Below are 17,393 nucleotides of genomic sequence, written 5' to 3'. Positions count from 1 at the left end.
AGATATCAGGATTTCTTTTCCTCAAACTCTCCATTACTTATTACTCTTTCCTGGTTATTCATTCAGCAGTAGTATTTCATTAGTTCTATTATGAGTTTGAAGTTCATATAGTTTAAGATAAAAAATTCGTTTGTACAACACATAAGGTAGAGTTCAGTAGTAAAAGCTCAAAATAAGCCTGTAATTCTACTATCCAAACAACTCCAAAAATATATATTTTTTGAGATGGGGCAGGTTACCAACCTTTATAATTGAATTTCTCTGACTGCAAAATTTAGCTGAAATGACAGTGGTTTACTTAGAATGTTTATTCTTTTCACTCTGAATATCCATTGGATTTTCTATCAAATTATTAGTGTGTTGGACTTTAATGTGGTATCCCAGATTCTCTAGGGTACTGTCTGTGCAATGAATTATTTTTAAAAAATATTTGGAACATGCTAAAATTTGAAAACTCATCTGATCCCAAGAAATTCAAAGAGGATTTTGGTTTGACAAAAGCTGGCAGGAAAATTCAACAATGTTTTTAGTTGAAAATTTAATTGGAGTGGCATTAATGTCTCAATAGGATCAAGTCAAAACTATTACTGCAGTGTTTTTTTGTCCTCATTCCATAATGGTAACACCTTAGCACAAAGTATAGGGAAATCTTTTGCTTAATGGAGAAAAAATAAACATGGTAGAATATTTTCTTGAAATCATATTATTTCCTCCAACAATTGTTTTTCTACTCTTATTGTATGTTTAAAAATATTTTTTGATGTTGTTGCAATAGATTTAAGTTTTATTCTGAAGGATTAAGTTGAATAAAACATAAGTATATTTAATGTGTAGTTTGATCAAACTAAAATCAGAAATATATTCAATTATTTATGGATTTTTGCCTTAGGAAAGTCCATGTGTCTATACTTCATTTTTCATTCATTTAAAAGAAGTTAGTCTCACTCTATCCATTATCAGTTTCTTTCATATAACTTATGGAAAACCTGAGTTTAAAAATGTACCAGATATCATGCAAAGGATCAATGCAGATATGAATCATAGCTCATGACTAGACTGAAATATTCCAGTTTAATATAGGGTGCAAACCATTTGACAAACTACTATAGTGCAGTACAAAAATTCTTTTTTTGGCAGCAAGTGGGGGAGGTACTGGGGATTGAACTCAGGGGGACTTGACCACTGAGCCACATCTCAGCCCTAGTTTGTATTTTATTTAGAGACAGGGGCTCACTGAGTTGCTTATCCTCTGAGATTACAGGCGTGCACTACCACACTCGGCCCAGTACAAAAATTCTTAAAATAAACATAAGTGCAAAATGTTTTTACCACAGAGGAAGAAATAACTTGCCTGTTCATAAGGAAGTTTTCCTAGAGACAATATTTTAGGGAATAATCATGAAAAGTATATTATAAAGATTTTAGCAAGGAAGTCTGCAGGAGGCTGGGAAAGAGTTGAACTAAACAACATTGTGTACTCTTATAAACACAGCATTCTCAATTTCATGACTATATTCTCAGAAGCTAAGCAGAACAAAAAAATTCTATTTCTAAATCTTATTCTCCAGAATCCATACAATGTATTCAGTAAGTATTTGTTGAATATCTTCCTTGTTCTCTGCCAGGTCCTAGAAAATGCAGCAGGGTGACACTGTATTTGTTGTTAAGGAGCTTACTTTTCTGTCTGGGAGAGAGTGAAATATAAAATAAGTGTCAGAATGATGTTACAAGAATTGGGCATTATTGTGACATTGTAGCTGATGAATAATGCCAAACCATCTCCCAAGAACCCATGGAAATATCCCTGAAGATAGATGCACAAATCCTTGCAACATTACTACACACTAAAGAGAAGAACTTAGCTGGTGTCTAGAGAAATTTACAGACATCTCTACACTATACCTTTCAACCTTCTGACCCAGAACTTCTCAAATTGCCATCCTTAAATCTGAAATTCAAGAATATTGTCAAACAGAATTGTACTGGAATGGTTTGAGCTGGTCAGCATGAGGCTTATTCCTTCCAACTATCTTCCCCACATTTTCATGTTCTATATTGGTTTCAGTTATATCTGTAACTCCTAGGATTCAGTGTGTACCAGACTGTGCTTTTAGAGGCAAGTAAACTACTACTATTACTTTAGAAAACAAATTATTGAAAAGATAGGGTACAGAATTTCCTGAAGAGCTGAAAAGAATCAGTGAGGAGGACAGTGCCCCAAACCACATTAACAAAATGCTGCTGTTATCACTAAGACAGAAGATGGTACAAAATACACCTGGAAACTCTGAGATGGGACTCCTGACACAATCACTAGTATCAGTGGCACTGTAAGCCCCTTTGTAATTCATGTAAACATCTCAGAACCTTCTATTTGGTCCAGTTCTCTCTCATGGTATCAGCAAATAGGTACATTTAGGACAGACTCCAGAATAGGTACATTTAGGACAGAGACCTGCACCATGCTACTGTGGAGGCTAAGAAAAATAACTGATATCCAGTCTAGTTTGTAAGGTCAAGAAATCAACTGGTTTTACAAACAGTGGATTTAGGTTGCAGGTGATACAAGAGCAGAGTCTTCAAACAGGGCAGTGAGAGAGTCCAGAGATGTAGCATTTCTGGGGCTAGAAGAACACTGGGCTTTACTAGATTCTACAAAAGAAAATCTGGTTGCAACTAAAACTGAAAAAATGCCTAGAAGATGTTGAATTCATGAAAATATACTTTCTCAGAAGCTAGAATCATGAAGAAGATGAAATGGAGATGCTATGTGAGAGCATGAGAGACGAGAAATATTCTGCCTATCTTCTCCACTCCTTCCCAACATCCATCGGTGTCTTCCGTTGACCTAACCTCCCCAGAAGTCCATTCTATTTTCCCGTGATACTGAACTGAGCAGGGAAAGGAATAAAATGGTTTTGAGAAATAGGAGAATAAGTTGCTAGAATGGTCAACTTCACATAACTGAAAGGTGCTGTTTTTCAGAGAATTTAAAGGTAGGACCTTCCCCATTTGAGGAGTTTCAGGTGGGGAACAATGAAAAGAATTGTGTATATTGAGTACAAAACCCAGCAGGAACAGAAACAAATAGGTGGTAGTACAGCATTAATGGTTCCTAGGAGAAAATGTTAACACAGGGAGAATTTAATTGATGTGTGAGAAGTCAAGAGGAGAATTTAGAGCAACATGCATTGGGATGGATGGACCTTCACTTGTATTTGATAATATATTTGAAATATTTGGATGTATTTGAGATTGTATCTAACTCTCTGGTTTGGCTTCAGAATTCTACAGTCAGAAGAGGTTGTTTACTGAACATTATACTTCCAGTCTAATACTCAACCTGAGACGGGATAGTGCAAGATCCAAAGTGGACAGAGAAGGACCTAGGGAATCCTTCTGTTTCTGTTGTCAGTTTGTGCACTGTATTGCAGAATTAGTAAAGCAAAAAAAAACAGTTTGGATTCTAAAGCAGTAGTAAAAAGAACCATTTTCCCAGAGGATTCAAAGTAAAAATAAAACATCTTAAGATTTTTTTTTTTAACCAAAAAATATTAAAACTACTTCCAATCCTAAATATCACCCTCAGTTACTGAAACCTTTTCTGCTCTTAAAGCTATGGTCTTCTTTTTTCTTCTTGAAACTACCTGGTTTCCTTGACATCATGCCATTTATCACCCTTATTTGGAAGTGATCATTTTTTTTTCCTTGCTCTGACATTTAACTCTTAGTGTTCTTCAGATTACTCTTTTCTGTTCATTGTCCTTCACAGTTGACATATGGTTATTAAATGGTATGACTTAAAATTCTAGATCTACATTTCCTCATCTCCTATTCTAACGGTCTATATACCCGAATTTGTAAAACATCTCTAATTCTACCCCAAACAGTATCTTCTCCCAAACTTTATTTATGTGTTCCTTCATTGAGTTTGGGACCCTCTCTTTCTTCATTCAGTCTGTAAACCTTGAGTTCTCCATGTGTCTCATCTCTAAATCCAATCATATAAAAATTTCTAATTTAGTCTTAATCTAAAATATTTTCCCTATTCAGTCTTATTTGTATTGTCCTGACGCAGGCCTCCATCATCTTTTACAATGCAGTTGTTGCAGATAAATAGGTAGGCCTCTTGTCTATAGGCTTATTTATAGAATAGTTATCTATTATAACTATTGCTAGACTATTTAAAAGATGTAAATACTGGACTCTTTTCTTTTTTTATCTTTGGCATTTATTTTTTTTATTATTAGTTGTTCAAAACATTACATAGGTCTTGACATATCATATTTCACACTTTGATTCAAGTGGGTTATGAACTCTCATTTTTACCCCGTATACAGATTGCAGAATCACATCGGTTACACATCCACGTTTTTTACATACTGCCATACTAGTGTCTAGAATTACTAATAATATACTAGATAAAAATCCTATCAGCCAAATTTCTCAGATGCCTTAATTTTCCTGTATAATCCACAGTCTGGTTGTAGACTTTTTAGGCCTGTATCATTCTGAAATTGCATGTGTCCTCTTCTTAGGTGTTACTCACTCTGCTTGGAAAGAATATCCTGGTCCATTTCTGTCCTTGGCCAGCTTTATTCAGTATTTAAGCTCAGGATTATTGTTTTCAGTAATCCTTTCAGACCAGCTCAAATTTAATAAAATGTTCTATCTGTTCTCATTAGCAGATCACTAAGCATAATTCTATGACAATAAACGTAATCATTTTACACATGAATGTGAGTTCCTGGAGGGCAGGGCATATCTTTTTTTCATTTTTAGCCTTTAGAAGAGATTAGTGCATACTGAAGTTTTCAGTGAAAACACATGCATATATGTTCTCATTATAGTATTTATCAATCAAGTGGCCTTAAGGAAAAAAATGACATTTTACTTCTTATAATTTCAGTTTTCTTATCCATCCAGTGGTGTAATAAAATCTATTTACTTGTCTTGTATGTCTGTTATTAGTCTTATATGAGATATCTACAGAGATATGCTAATAATGCATGAAATATTTATATATCCATTACTTTGTTGATAATGTTTTACTGCCATCAAAATATTAGGAGCTTGTGCTTAACAATAGCTTTTTAGGAAAAGTAGCATAGGTAAATATTTTACTTGATCAGAAAAAGAGAAGGTAAGTTTTGTTTTTGTTTCTTTAGTATAGAATGACCAATAAAAAGTCAATATATGTAGCTGATAACGTGGATATAAAAGCACACTTAAATTTTTAAATCTCTGTAAAAGTCCTGAACAGTGACAACAGTATACAATTCACAATTTGGTTAGTTTTAAATCTAGGAAACAATTTCTTTTTTCTTCTAATATGACATAAACTTATGAAAGAGAAAATGTAAGAAGTGAAGCAAACAGAATTTTGTTTACTTGACTTAAAGCCTTTGCAATAAGAGCATAATGTATCACTGTGATCCTCAGAAACTAATTCAGCTATCTATTTACATAATCAAGAAGTCACTTTGGAGTCTTTTTAGTATGCTTTCGGTCATCTATTTTATTTTCTACTTCTACATAAAGTTGCATGAGTAATTTAGGGGTGATAAAATATTCATGGGGTTGTTATATAGAACAAAACAACAAAACACCAAATAAAATGAAAAATTTCAAATGCTTTTTTAAAACAAAATATGCATTTTCTCAGTTTTCAACTGTAAGTTTTAAAAGAATAAATTAATATAATTTAGTAGGTGATTTTTATGGAGTAGTTAGGGAATTTTGTTTTCAAAGCCCCAGTGGCTATAACTGTGTTATTCCTTGGTAACCATTTTGCTGAGGTTATTTAAGAAAAACGAGTCAATAAAAGAAACTATAATTTACCAGTTTTGTCTGAAAAAAAAAAGAGGCTAAAAAGCCATTTAATTTAAATTTTTTAAAGAATGTGTACCAAGGGTAGCGAAGTCTTTCTTAATGAATTGGTCTTAGAAAATGTTCTGAAGCAATTTTCTTAGAATGAAACAAGGCATTTCTAAATTTTTCTACAATGTCACTCTGAAGTCACAATTCAGACTAAGGAAGGAAAAAGAATTCTATTCTCACATACACCTGTACCACTTTTTATTTTACAGTCCTCTGTGCCAGTAATGAGACTTTACAGTGAAATTGTCAGGAATGAAAGAAGAAAAAGAGGGTAGAGGACAGGAAGGAAATGGGAGAACTAAATCGATTGACAGAACAAGTGGTGCAAAGCATGATCTTCAATAAGCCAAGATTTACATATTTTAATGCACCAGAATCAATAAAAATAATTGCTATTCAAACTACAACTTTAGAATTCTGCTACTCATGTGTTGCTTACTCATGTCTCCATTACTGATTATCTCAGAGGTATATTTTTCCTCACATAAATAACTAAACCTGCAGAAAAATTAAATTTTCTTTTTTTTCTTTTCTTTCTTTTTTTTTGCAAAACATTAAGTTTTTATTCTAGATTCATTCTCTCCTCATCATCTTTGGAGTACATGCTTGCCTCTATGAATGGCTAAAATGAACAAGTTACAAAAAGCATACCTGTGTATTCTGAAGTAGTTGTAATGCTATATTAGTAAACCTAGCAGCTACCTGTAGTAGTTCTCATTGCCCCATAGGATAACATGGAATAAGTGTGATTGGTCAAGATAGTTAATGCTATTACAATAAAACAGGGGTTTAAATGAGTAGGGCTGTAGCTATGTTCTTAGGATAATTGAAATCACCAAGAAACAGATGGTGTACTAATCATGCTTAAATGACTCGACTTGGTTAGGAATGCCATTTTGTATTTTTCTTTTTTACTGGAGATCACAGAGTACCCTCCAAATATTACCTGGTTTCTGCTTGTTCCTGTGCAAAATTATATTGCTCAGAACCTATTTCTCATGCTGCTCTCTTATTGACTTTATCCAGGAAATGGTGTTCTTGCAATGGCACAGTCAGAGCTCTCAAGGAGCCCCTGGTGCCTTTTCAATTATTTCTGTTAAAAATAAGGCTCTGCCTCTTATAGGGAACAGTTTTAAAATTTATCTGAGGTGCACATGGCAGCTGATAAATCATTGCACGTAAAAACAACCATACAGAAACTGTGGCTTAGAAATCAAACAGCCTTTTGAAAATTAGTTCAATAAAGAACAGCAAAGGGAATCTAATCCTTTAGGAGAGTTGACTTTGTCTAAGTCCTATGGATTTTTATTTAGAAAATGAAATGAAAATGAAATAGATCCTTTCTATAAAGTCAAGAATATTCTTTCCAATTTGATTATCATTGATTATCTTCCAATGGCATCTCTGAAGTCCATCAGGTACCCTGTGAGGATTAAGGACACTGTGGGCTGAGAACTTATCTCTGTCTTAAAGAGTTGTCATTCCATAAAGTACAATCAAATTACCATGAGAAAAATTAATTCATGGGAGAATATTTCACAGTCCAATTCTCTTTGCAACTTCAGGTGTTTGAGGACCTGGGGGGCTTTGCCGCCCCTTCCAGTGACATTATCAGTAGTCTCTTTGGGGACAGAGGTTTGGAAGGTGGGAATCTTTGGAACATATTGCTCTTTAGCCCAGAAAACACAAACAGACAAACACTATTTAGAATCTGGAATGGTATTGATTTCTGATGATTCTAATTTTTTTTCTTGAGAGTTATAGAATGCTAAGGCTGAACTGTGGAGACTAGTGAAAAGCCAGACTCTTCTTCAAGGATATGAATGTTCTTCTCCACTAATTTGGATATTCTGCTGTGACAGATTTCCTAAGAGCAGATCTGAATGGTAGTAGAAAATCATCATTCATTTAAATGTATTTTTAGCTATACATGAACATAATACCTTTATTTATTTTATGTAGTGCTGAGGATCAAACCCAGTGCCTCACACATGCTAGACAAGTGCTCTACCACTGAGCCACAACCCCAGCCCCAGAAAATCATCATTCTTGCAGAATAAGATGGAATCATGTATTCGATGTATATGACTGTTTTCAATATGTGTTATTCTATCTAAAGATTACTTTCTTTAGAAAATTTAAGTAGATGTTTCTGATTTCCACACATGCCTGCCACTCTTGTCTCATTGCCTTCATTTTAAGAACTTGCAGTTATTTGAATATTAAGTTTTTATGGAAAATGAGAAATTTAAAATTGATTATTTTTAAATAATTCCTAACTATAGGTATAATGTGATAATAGAAGCAATAGAAGAATATTATCACATTATACATCTATTCTTTTAATTTTTGTAAAGAACTATTCATAAGCAAGAATGAGATGATTAGCAATTCAAATGATTGTTTTCTAAAAGAAGATTTTTAAGATGGTAGAAAAATAGCTCTTTTAATCTCCAAAGGGGAAAAAAACTAAAGAATTTTTATGTAAATAAGATTTACTCACAAATTTTAGTTCTGTCTCAAGTTAAATCCTAATAGTACATTTATATATGGGGATCCAATATTCTGTTTATTTATTAGATAATTAAAACAGATAATAGGATTTTATCTTGTTCAAGGACCAGATAAATTTAATAAGCTTAGAATGAAAATGAATCTTTATAAATATAAGCCCATAAAACATTTAAATAGAGATATTAAACAAGAAAAATTTGAGTTACTCATAATAAGCAATCATTGTACTCTTCCATCCAGTCTCAGTACATTATACCAATGGGTATATAGAACAAAAATGGAGATTGCCTTCATCCATCCCTCTGTTAGACTCATGGCTCAAGTTAAAGCAAGGAAATTGGTGATAAGATATAGAATTTCAGAATTATAATTGAAGAGGTGATGTTAGATAGTTACTGAACAAAGAAAAATAAATTCTGCTTAAACATTCTACTTCTATTGTTGGTCCTCTTTATGGACGTCCAGAAACATGGAAAGACCATGAACTCTTTTCAAGAGTCCTCTTTCTGTGTACTAACATATTGTACACTTCTTAGTGACAGCTCTCTTCAAAATATTCATACATGGCCTCTTGTATCAAAGCTAATATGTTCTATTTGGTTTTTCTACTTATCATTTCTAAAAATGGATCCAAAGCTGGTTAATTCTTTTCTAAACGTTGTCTTATCTGCTCTCCACTTTTGTAATAACACTTGTAGAATTCTAAGCTTCTGGACCCTCCTCCCTTGGCATGCACAAATTATAAAATTGTCTCCCTTTAAAACTGGGCAGATTATAGGATATCACGCCAATGACAGGGTTACTAATCAGTTAATTTTGAGTTCAGCGGAGTGATCAGATGAGACAGAACTAATCAGGTGTACCCCTTAAAAGGAGTTGAAGCATTAGTTACTTTCCTGATTTCCAAGTAGAAAGTAAGCAGCCCATTGTGAGCCCTGTAGTGAAGGTCATTTATATAGTACAGAAAAATGGTATCTAGGAACTGAGAATAACCCCTGCCTAATATCCAGAGAGAAAATGGGTATCTCAGACCTACAACCTCAAGGAACAACAATTTAAATAAGGTAGAGAAAAGCCCACAAAAGGATAGCATATGGACTGATACCTTAACTTTAGTGTTGTGAGACTGAAAGCATAGAATCCCATTAAGCCAAAGTTGGACTACAGAAACTTCAATATAACAGATGATGCTATTTTCATCTACTAACCTGGTGGTGTTACACAGCAGTGGAAAACTAATAATAGTACTCCAAGTGTTTGAAATATGTGTGGTCCTTTCTTAGCATAGCATACAGTTCAAACTTCTCTCTGATCATTTATTTTAGTTACTTCAATGAAAATTTGCAATAAATGAGAATTTGAAACATATGATTTGTGTTTCCAGATGGTCTTTTCTTTAGTTTAAAATTTTATTTTCATCACTTAAAATCCATGATAAGTCCTCATTGTGTGTGTGTATGTGTGTGTGTGAGAGAGAGATAAAAATATTTAGTTTTAAATAGATGCTTAGTAATGGACATTAGAAAGATTTATCTATCTTGTTATAACATCCTAATGATAATGGCAATTCAAATTTTGATTTCATGAAATGTGCTGCAATTTTCTATGATGTCCCTTGGAAACACAATTTGAGGAATGGATATGATGTAGGCTTTGTTCATATGGTGAGAATTAATATGTTGTACCATCCTGTTTTTCTTTCATAATTTTCTACAATGTTTTTAACAAAAAAACACTGATCTTCCAAGAAGTTAGTTGTTCCCACTCTTGAGATAAAAGTAGAATCTGTAATTTCAAGACATACCCGTATTGCTTGGCATCCTTTTAGTATCACATAGATCCCTCATTTTGAACAAGCCTTTCATTTTAAAAGCATCTGCAGACAGCTGGCATATCTGGAATGTACTCAGCAGAAGCTTGTAATTTATCTTACTTAAATTCTTGGGAGAGTTAACCTAAGTCTCCTCATACATTGTCTCTGGATTGACTGCTATCACTGCATCTGTGCCAGTTCTTAGTTTGACTTAATAATTTTCCTTGGACAAATGTAGAGAAGCAGTCAATTTTTATAGTGCTTGGAGGTTCCTCAATGGGAATAAATGCTGCTGCTTTCTGCTTATGATTCTCTGTGCATATACACATAAAATCATTTTAGTATTAATGAAATCTGTAATTTGGAAAGTTTAAATTATGAGTTTCTGGAGTTTTTTGGGCATAGAAAATAGAATATGTAAATTAGGCTGTAGAAGTTTTTGATTGAATATTTTCAATCTTGCTTTCTTTTATTGTTTTCCTACTCTTATTTTTTACTTAGTTTACATATGGATAAATCCATGCAAGCCATATCTTTTTTCCCTCTGGAAATTTTGTATATTAACTTGGGTATCATGAAAATTCCTGTCTGTTTAATAAGCTGCAAGTACTAATAAGTTGAAATAAGAAGGCTCAGAATGACAATAAATACTGATCATTTTCCTGCCTACCACAGTACCAATGTAGGTTCTATTGCAGACTAATATTGCTCTGATTTTACTCACAAGAAATCTTATATACCTTGTCCTAACTCTTTTTGTATTTTTCCTTTAATCAAATGCATACAAATTTTCCTCTTGTCTATTTCCTTGATGATTATGGATTGCTGTATGGTTCCAAATTTTGATCATTTATTATTATTATTCATCAAAAATAACTTTTTTTAAAGAGAGAGAAAAAAATTTTAATATTTATTTTTTAGTTTTTGGTGGCCACAACATCTTCATTTTATTTTTTTATGTGGTGCTGAGGATCAAACACAGCACCTCGCACATACCAGGCGAGTGTGCTACCGCTTGAGCCACATCCCCAGCCCCACTCTTATTTTTTAAAAGTAATAACAGCTTTAGTGTATTTCCATAAGTAAATATTTTAGGTGAAAGTCATATAGCATAGTTAACCATTTTATGGTGAATAGTTCAGTAGCATTAAGTATACTTACAGTGTTATGCAACCACCAAGTCTATCCCCTTCAAAACATTTTTATCAACATTTTAAATAAAATATTATTTACAATTTTATTTCCTATAAGCTACTGATCTATAGACTGTTGCTACAGATTTACCTATTTTCTATATTTTTTATAATTGGAATTCTACAATATGTAGCTTTTTGTGTGAAGCTTCTTTCACTTAGTATGTTTTTGAGGATCATGAATTTACTAGTATACATCAGCACTTATTCCTTTTATAATTGTTTAATAATCCATTGTATGTATATATGTATAATAAATACACACTCCATTGCGCACATATACAGAAACCCTCAGTTGATTTGTTAAATCAATCATAGATTTTCTTTGGGTTGCTTTCATCTTCTGACTATTGTGAATGGTTCTGCTTTGAAAATTTAATGCTAGTATTTGAGCACCTGCTTTCAATTCTTTGGGGTATATGTCGAGAAATGTAATAGCTGAGTCATATGGTGGTGATGTGTATACTGCCAAAATTTCCCACAGCAACTATACCATTTTACATTTCTATCAGCAGTGTGTGCTTACACATCCTTGCCAATATTTTTTATTTACTTATCTATTTCTTCATTGTCATCCTAGTGGGTTGAAGTGGCATATCATTTTGGTTTTAATTCATCTTTCCCCAGTAACTGGTGATATTAATCATTTTTCATACACTTTTCAGGTTTTTGCATATATTCTTTTGACAAATTTATATTTAAATCCTTTGTCCATTTCTTTAGTGTAGGGGAATTGTTTACCTCATTGAGCTGTGGAAATTCTTTATGTGTTCTAGACACAAGACCCTTAGCAGACATGATTTACAAATAATTTCTCCTATTGTATTGATTGTCTTTTCATTTTATTGAAAATTTCCTTGAATATACAGAATAATCCAATTTATCTTTTGTTGTTATTGTTGCTATGCTTTTGTTATCATAGCTAAGAATTCACTCCAATCCCAAGGTCATGAAAGTTTACCTTATGTTTTTCATGTAAGAATTCAGCTTTACCTATTATATTTAGGTTGTTGATCCATTTTGAATTAATTTCTGTTTTTATTTTATTTTATTTGTTCTAATTAGTTATTGAATTGATTTTTTTTATATGTTGTGAGGTAGGGATCCAGTCCCATTTTTTACATGTGGGTGGTCTTCATGTTCTTGTCTAAAGAATTGACCATAGATGCATAGGTTCACTTTCATTTTTTCATATATAAACATCTAGTGTTTCTTTTTCCCTTTTGCTTCCTTTGGTACAATTTGCAACACGTCCCAATGTCAATACTGACAAATTTAATTTAAAATTATTTTCTTAAACAAATAAAACAATGATAATCCACAGAGGACCATTTTAGAAAACTTCTAAGTATGTTTTTAAATTAAATTTTATGATAACAACTACATTACTTACAAAACAATAAAAATATCAAGTGGCAAAATAGCTCCAATAGGTAAGATGAATATAAAGTATCATGGTATGGACCTCAGATGCCCCTTCAAAGATGCTATTAATGCAACAATAGGTTAGATTGTGAGAGCTGTAACTAGTTTGAATGAACTCACTGGGTAGTGACTGTAGGCACATGGAATGTGTGGCTGGGGGAAGGGAGTCATTTGTGGGGGGCATTTCCTGGAAGGGTGACTCTTTCCTACTGGACCTTTCTACTCTTTGCTTCTTGACTCTGCCATGAGCTGAGCGGGTTTTCTCCACTTGGCCCTTTTACCATGATGTGCTGCATCACCTTAGTCTTAGAGCAATGGAATTCAGTCATGTATATACTGAGAGCTCTGAAACCGGGAGCCCTAAATAAACTTTTCCTCCTCTACATTGTTTTTGTCAGGAGTTTTCACTACAGCAATGAAAATTGACTAAAATATAAAGGGTGGTCAATAATATTTCTAGTAGAGTTAGTGGGTTAAATATGGTCCCCAAAGGAAATGCCTTAAAACATTCTATGTATATTTTAAAGGAAATTAGGAAACCAACACATCCCACCAAAAGTACGAAAAGATAATGGGCTACGTTATGTGATTTAGGTTTTTTTTAAAGAAGATGATGACATGATATTCGATTGGTAAAAATCACCTCTTTTATTTCTACAACCATCTTCAAACTCAAAGATATAAAGTTAATTTATATATTTTGGAAGTGGTATACAATAAAAATAGTGAAAATTAAAATAAAAAATAACTTTCATCTTCTATGATTTTCCTCTGGGTATGGAAGTCTTTTATATTACTTAATTTGATTAAACAAATCTGAAGACCCTGGTTGTGTTATTGTTAATGGAAAACTTGATATTTTAAAAAATCTTTATGAAATATTCTGATTTACGATGATAAAACAGCATGCATGGATAGTTCTTTCACAAAGATAAAGCAGGATGGCAGGATACAAAATATAAAATATTTTCTTTTCAAAATGTAAGATGTGCTAAGGAAACTAGCACTTGAGGGGTTTACTCTCTGCTACAAAGATGAGGAAAAATCTCAGTAATTCTCATACAGGTTCTTTTCCTGAGGAAAATTATAATTCTCAATGTAGGGAATGAGGGACAATGTAAAAGCCTGTTGTTTGTGGTTTTAAGCATTTTAGTAGGCAGAGGAGGGAGAACATGAATTTCCCATGTGTAAATTTAACCAGGATTTCAGGAATTGAGTTCTCAAAGATGAGGAAACCATATAGAAACGAATTCAAAATGCTATTCATCTTTTCCCCTGGCATGCTTGTTGATTCCACATATTTGAGGAGACACTCTAGCAACACAAATAGAAAGCAGCAATTAGGTGGGTAAATACTTGGTCAAATAATTTTAAAGTATATTACCAGTTGGAAATATACATAGTGACTTTCAAGACACATCAAGATAGGAAGGTGCCGTTAAATATCTCCTATTTTCAGATGAGACCCCAGAGGGCTTTGTTCCAAAGAGTAAATAGTATGCCTTAGGAGTAAGAATAAATATTAGCAATAGGGCAGACTATAAATAGTGTGACCTCATAAAGGCCAAAAAGTTAACCTAAACTGGATGAACATGAAATATTTGTTATCTGTCTGCCAGAAATTGAATATTATCTAAAGGATGCAATTGTGAAGATTCTATCAAATTCAAAGCCAACCTCACAGTGAATGGAGAAAAATCAAAAACATTTCTTCCAAAGTTATAAAAAAGACAAGGATGTAAACTTTCACCACTTCTGTTAAGTATAATTCTTGAAATTCTAGCCAGAGTTTATGATTATGCTAGAGAGGATAATTAAATGGATACAAATAGAAAATGAAAAAGTCAAATTACCTCTCTTTGGATGACATGATCCTATATCTAGAATGCCCAAAAAACTTTACTAGATTTCAATAGCTGATAAATTCAGTGAAGTAACATTATATAAGATCAAAATTCATAAATAGATTTGCTATACTAAAATAGTCTGCTGAAGAAAAATAATCAGAAAAACTATACCATTCACAATAACCTCCCCTCCTGCAAAGCTTGGGAATTAATCTAACCAAGGAGGTGAAAGACCTCTGTAATCAAAACTATAAAACACAGCAGGAATAAATTGAAAAATATCTTAGTAGTTATAAAGAATTTCCATGTTCTTGGATACACATAGTTAATATTGTCAAAATGCCCACATTAGCAAAAACTGTTATACAGATTGAAGGCAATGCCTATCAAAATACCAATCACAATTTCCACAGAAACTAGTACAAAAGTGGTCCTCAAATATTTTGGAAGACCCAGAATAGTGAAAGCAATCCTGGACAAGAAGAGTGATGTTAGAGCCATCACAGTACCTGATCTCAAATTATACTATAGAGCTGTAGCAACAAAAACAGCATAGTATTGGCATCAAAATGGACTTAAAAGACCAATGGAACAGGATAGAAGACATAGAGACAAACCCACATACTCAGCCATTTAATACTCAACAAAGGTACCATAAGCATATGTTGGAGAAAAGATATTCTTTTAAACAAATGATGCTAGTAAAACTGGATATCCTTATGTAGAAGAATGAAACTAACTCCCTATCTCTCATTCTGCACGAAAGTCAAATCAACCACAAATGTCACATCAGGGTAATAAAGTATGTAGAAATTATACCAGAAACCATGCCACTCCTAGGAAAAAAATGTAGGGTTCATACTCCAACAGGGACTTTCTCAAAAAGAAACAAGACAATGACTTTCTCAACAAGACCCATAAACTCAAGAAATAAAGTTAAGAATCAATAAGTGGGATGACATCAAATTAAAAAGCTGAATAGCAAATGAAATGATTAAGAGCATGAAGAGATAGCATACAGACCAGAAAAATATTTTGCTAGTTACTCCTCAAACAGGAGTTAACATCCTGAATAGATAAAAAACTAAAAAAGTTTAGCACCAAAAAAATAAGTAAACAAAAAATTCCAAACAACCCAATCAATAAATAGGGGAAAGAATGAAACAGACAATTCTCAAAGAGAAGAAACAAAAATGGCCCAAAAAAACCATGAAAAAATATTCAGCATCCCAGTCCAAATTCAAATAAAAAATGTATTGAGATTTTATCATACTCTAGTCAGAATGGCAATTATCAAAAATACAAATACTAATAAATGTGGACAAGGATATAGGGAAAAAGGTACACTCATACATTGTTGGTGTAATTGCACATTTTTACCACAACTCTGGAAAGTATTATGGAGGTTTCTGAAAAAGAAAGAGAACAACAAAAAACGAAAAAAAAAAAAAAAAAAAAAACAGCTAGTAATGGGACCACCTTGTGACCCAGTTATCTTTTTTCTTTTGTATTTATCCAAAAGAACTAAAATCATCACACTATACTGATATAGCCCCATGAATGTTTATAGCAGCACAACTCACAATAGCCAAGATAAGAAAACTGTCCAGATCCCTGTCAAGATAAGAATGGATTAATAATGTGGTATATATATATAAATGGAGTTTTGCTCAATCATAATGAAGAATCAAATTATGGCTTTTGACAAGTAAAAGGATGAAACTGGAGAAAAGTGTGCTAAGTGAAATAAGCCAGACTCAGAAAATCAAATGCTGAATATTTTCTACTTGCATGTAGAATGCAGAAGCTAGATTAAAGCAAGAAAAAAACAGAGGTGGGAGGGTAAGATATAATAAAGATGGAGGGTCAATCATTGGAGTAGCAATGATCAGTAGTAGATTGAGCTCCTTCATGGAGAATATGATGCTAGGTGAAATAAGCGAATCCCCCCAAAACCCAAAGCCGAATGTTTTCTTTGATATACAGATGCTAATTCACAATGAGGGAAAACTAGGGAAGAATAGAGTTACTTTAGATTAGGTAGAGGGGAGTAAAGGGAGGGGAGGGTGTAGGGGTAGGAGGAATAGTGGAATGAATCAGACATCCTTACCCTATGTACATATATAACCACACGACTGGTGACGGTACGTCATGTACAACCAAAGGAATGAGAAATTATACTCCATTATATATGATGTATCAAAATGCTTTTTACTGTCATGTATAAATAATTAATTAAAAGAGATTGAGGAGGAGAGAGAAGTGATAGGAAAGAGAAGGGAATGTGGAATGAATTTAATAAAATTACACTATGTGCATGCATAAATGTAGCACAGTAAATTTCATCTTTAGGTATAGTTCTATAGCACTAATTAAAAATAAAAAATAAATTGCATAAATCAAATTAAAATCCTGTAAGACTTTGGATCACTTGAGAAATGGGTAAAATTATTAATTTATAGTAATTGTAGTTAAGATAAATGTTGTACCATGAAATAGTTCCAGGAACAATAAAAGGTTATAAAACTAAGATGATAAAGGGAGGCGTAATGACAGCAGTTGTAGTAGAGATAATACTACTAACTTGACTAATCAAAATAAGGAAAGGGAAAAAGAATAGAAAACATGGAACACAGAAAATAAATGATGAAAAATTAACTTAAATATACAAATATATACAATATTAAATGTTTTTGGACTGAATATTTCAGTTGAAAGACA

Source organism: Callospermophilus lateralis, chromosome 1, assembly GCF_048772815.1.
Source record: "Callospermophilus lateralis isolate mCalLat2 chromosome 1, mCalLat2.hap1, whole genome shotgun sequence".
NCBI classification, from domain to species: Eukaryota; Metazoa; Chordata; class Mammalia; order Rodentia; family Sciuridae; genus Callospermophilus; species Callospermophilus lateralis.
The sequence above is the reverse complement of the archived record's forward strand: the minus strand, read 5'-3'. Positions refer to the sequence as shown.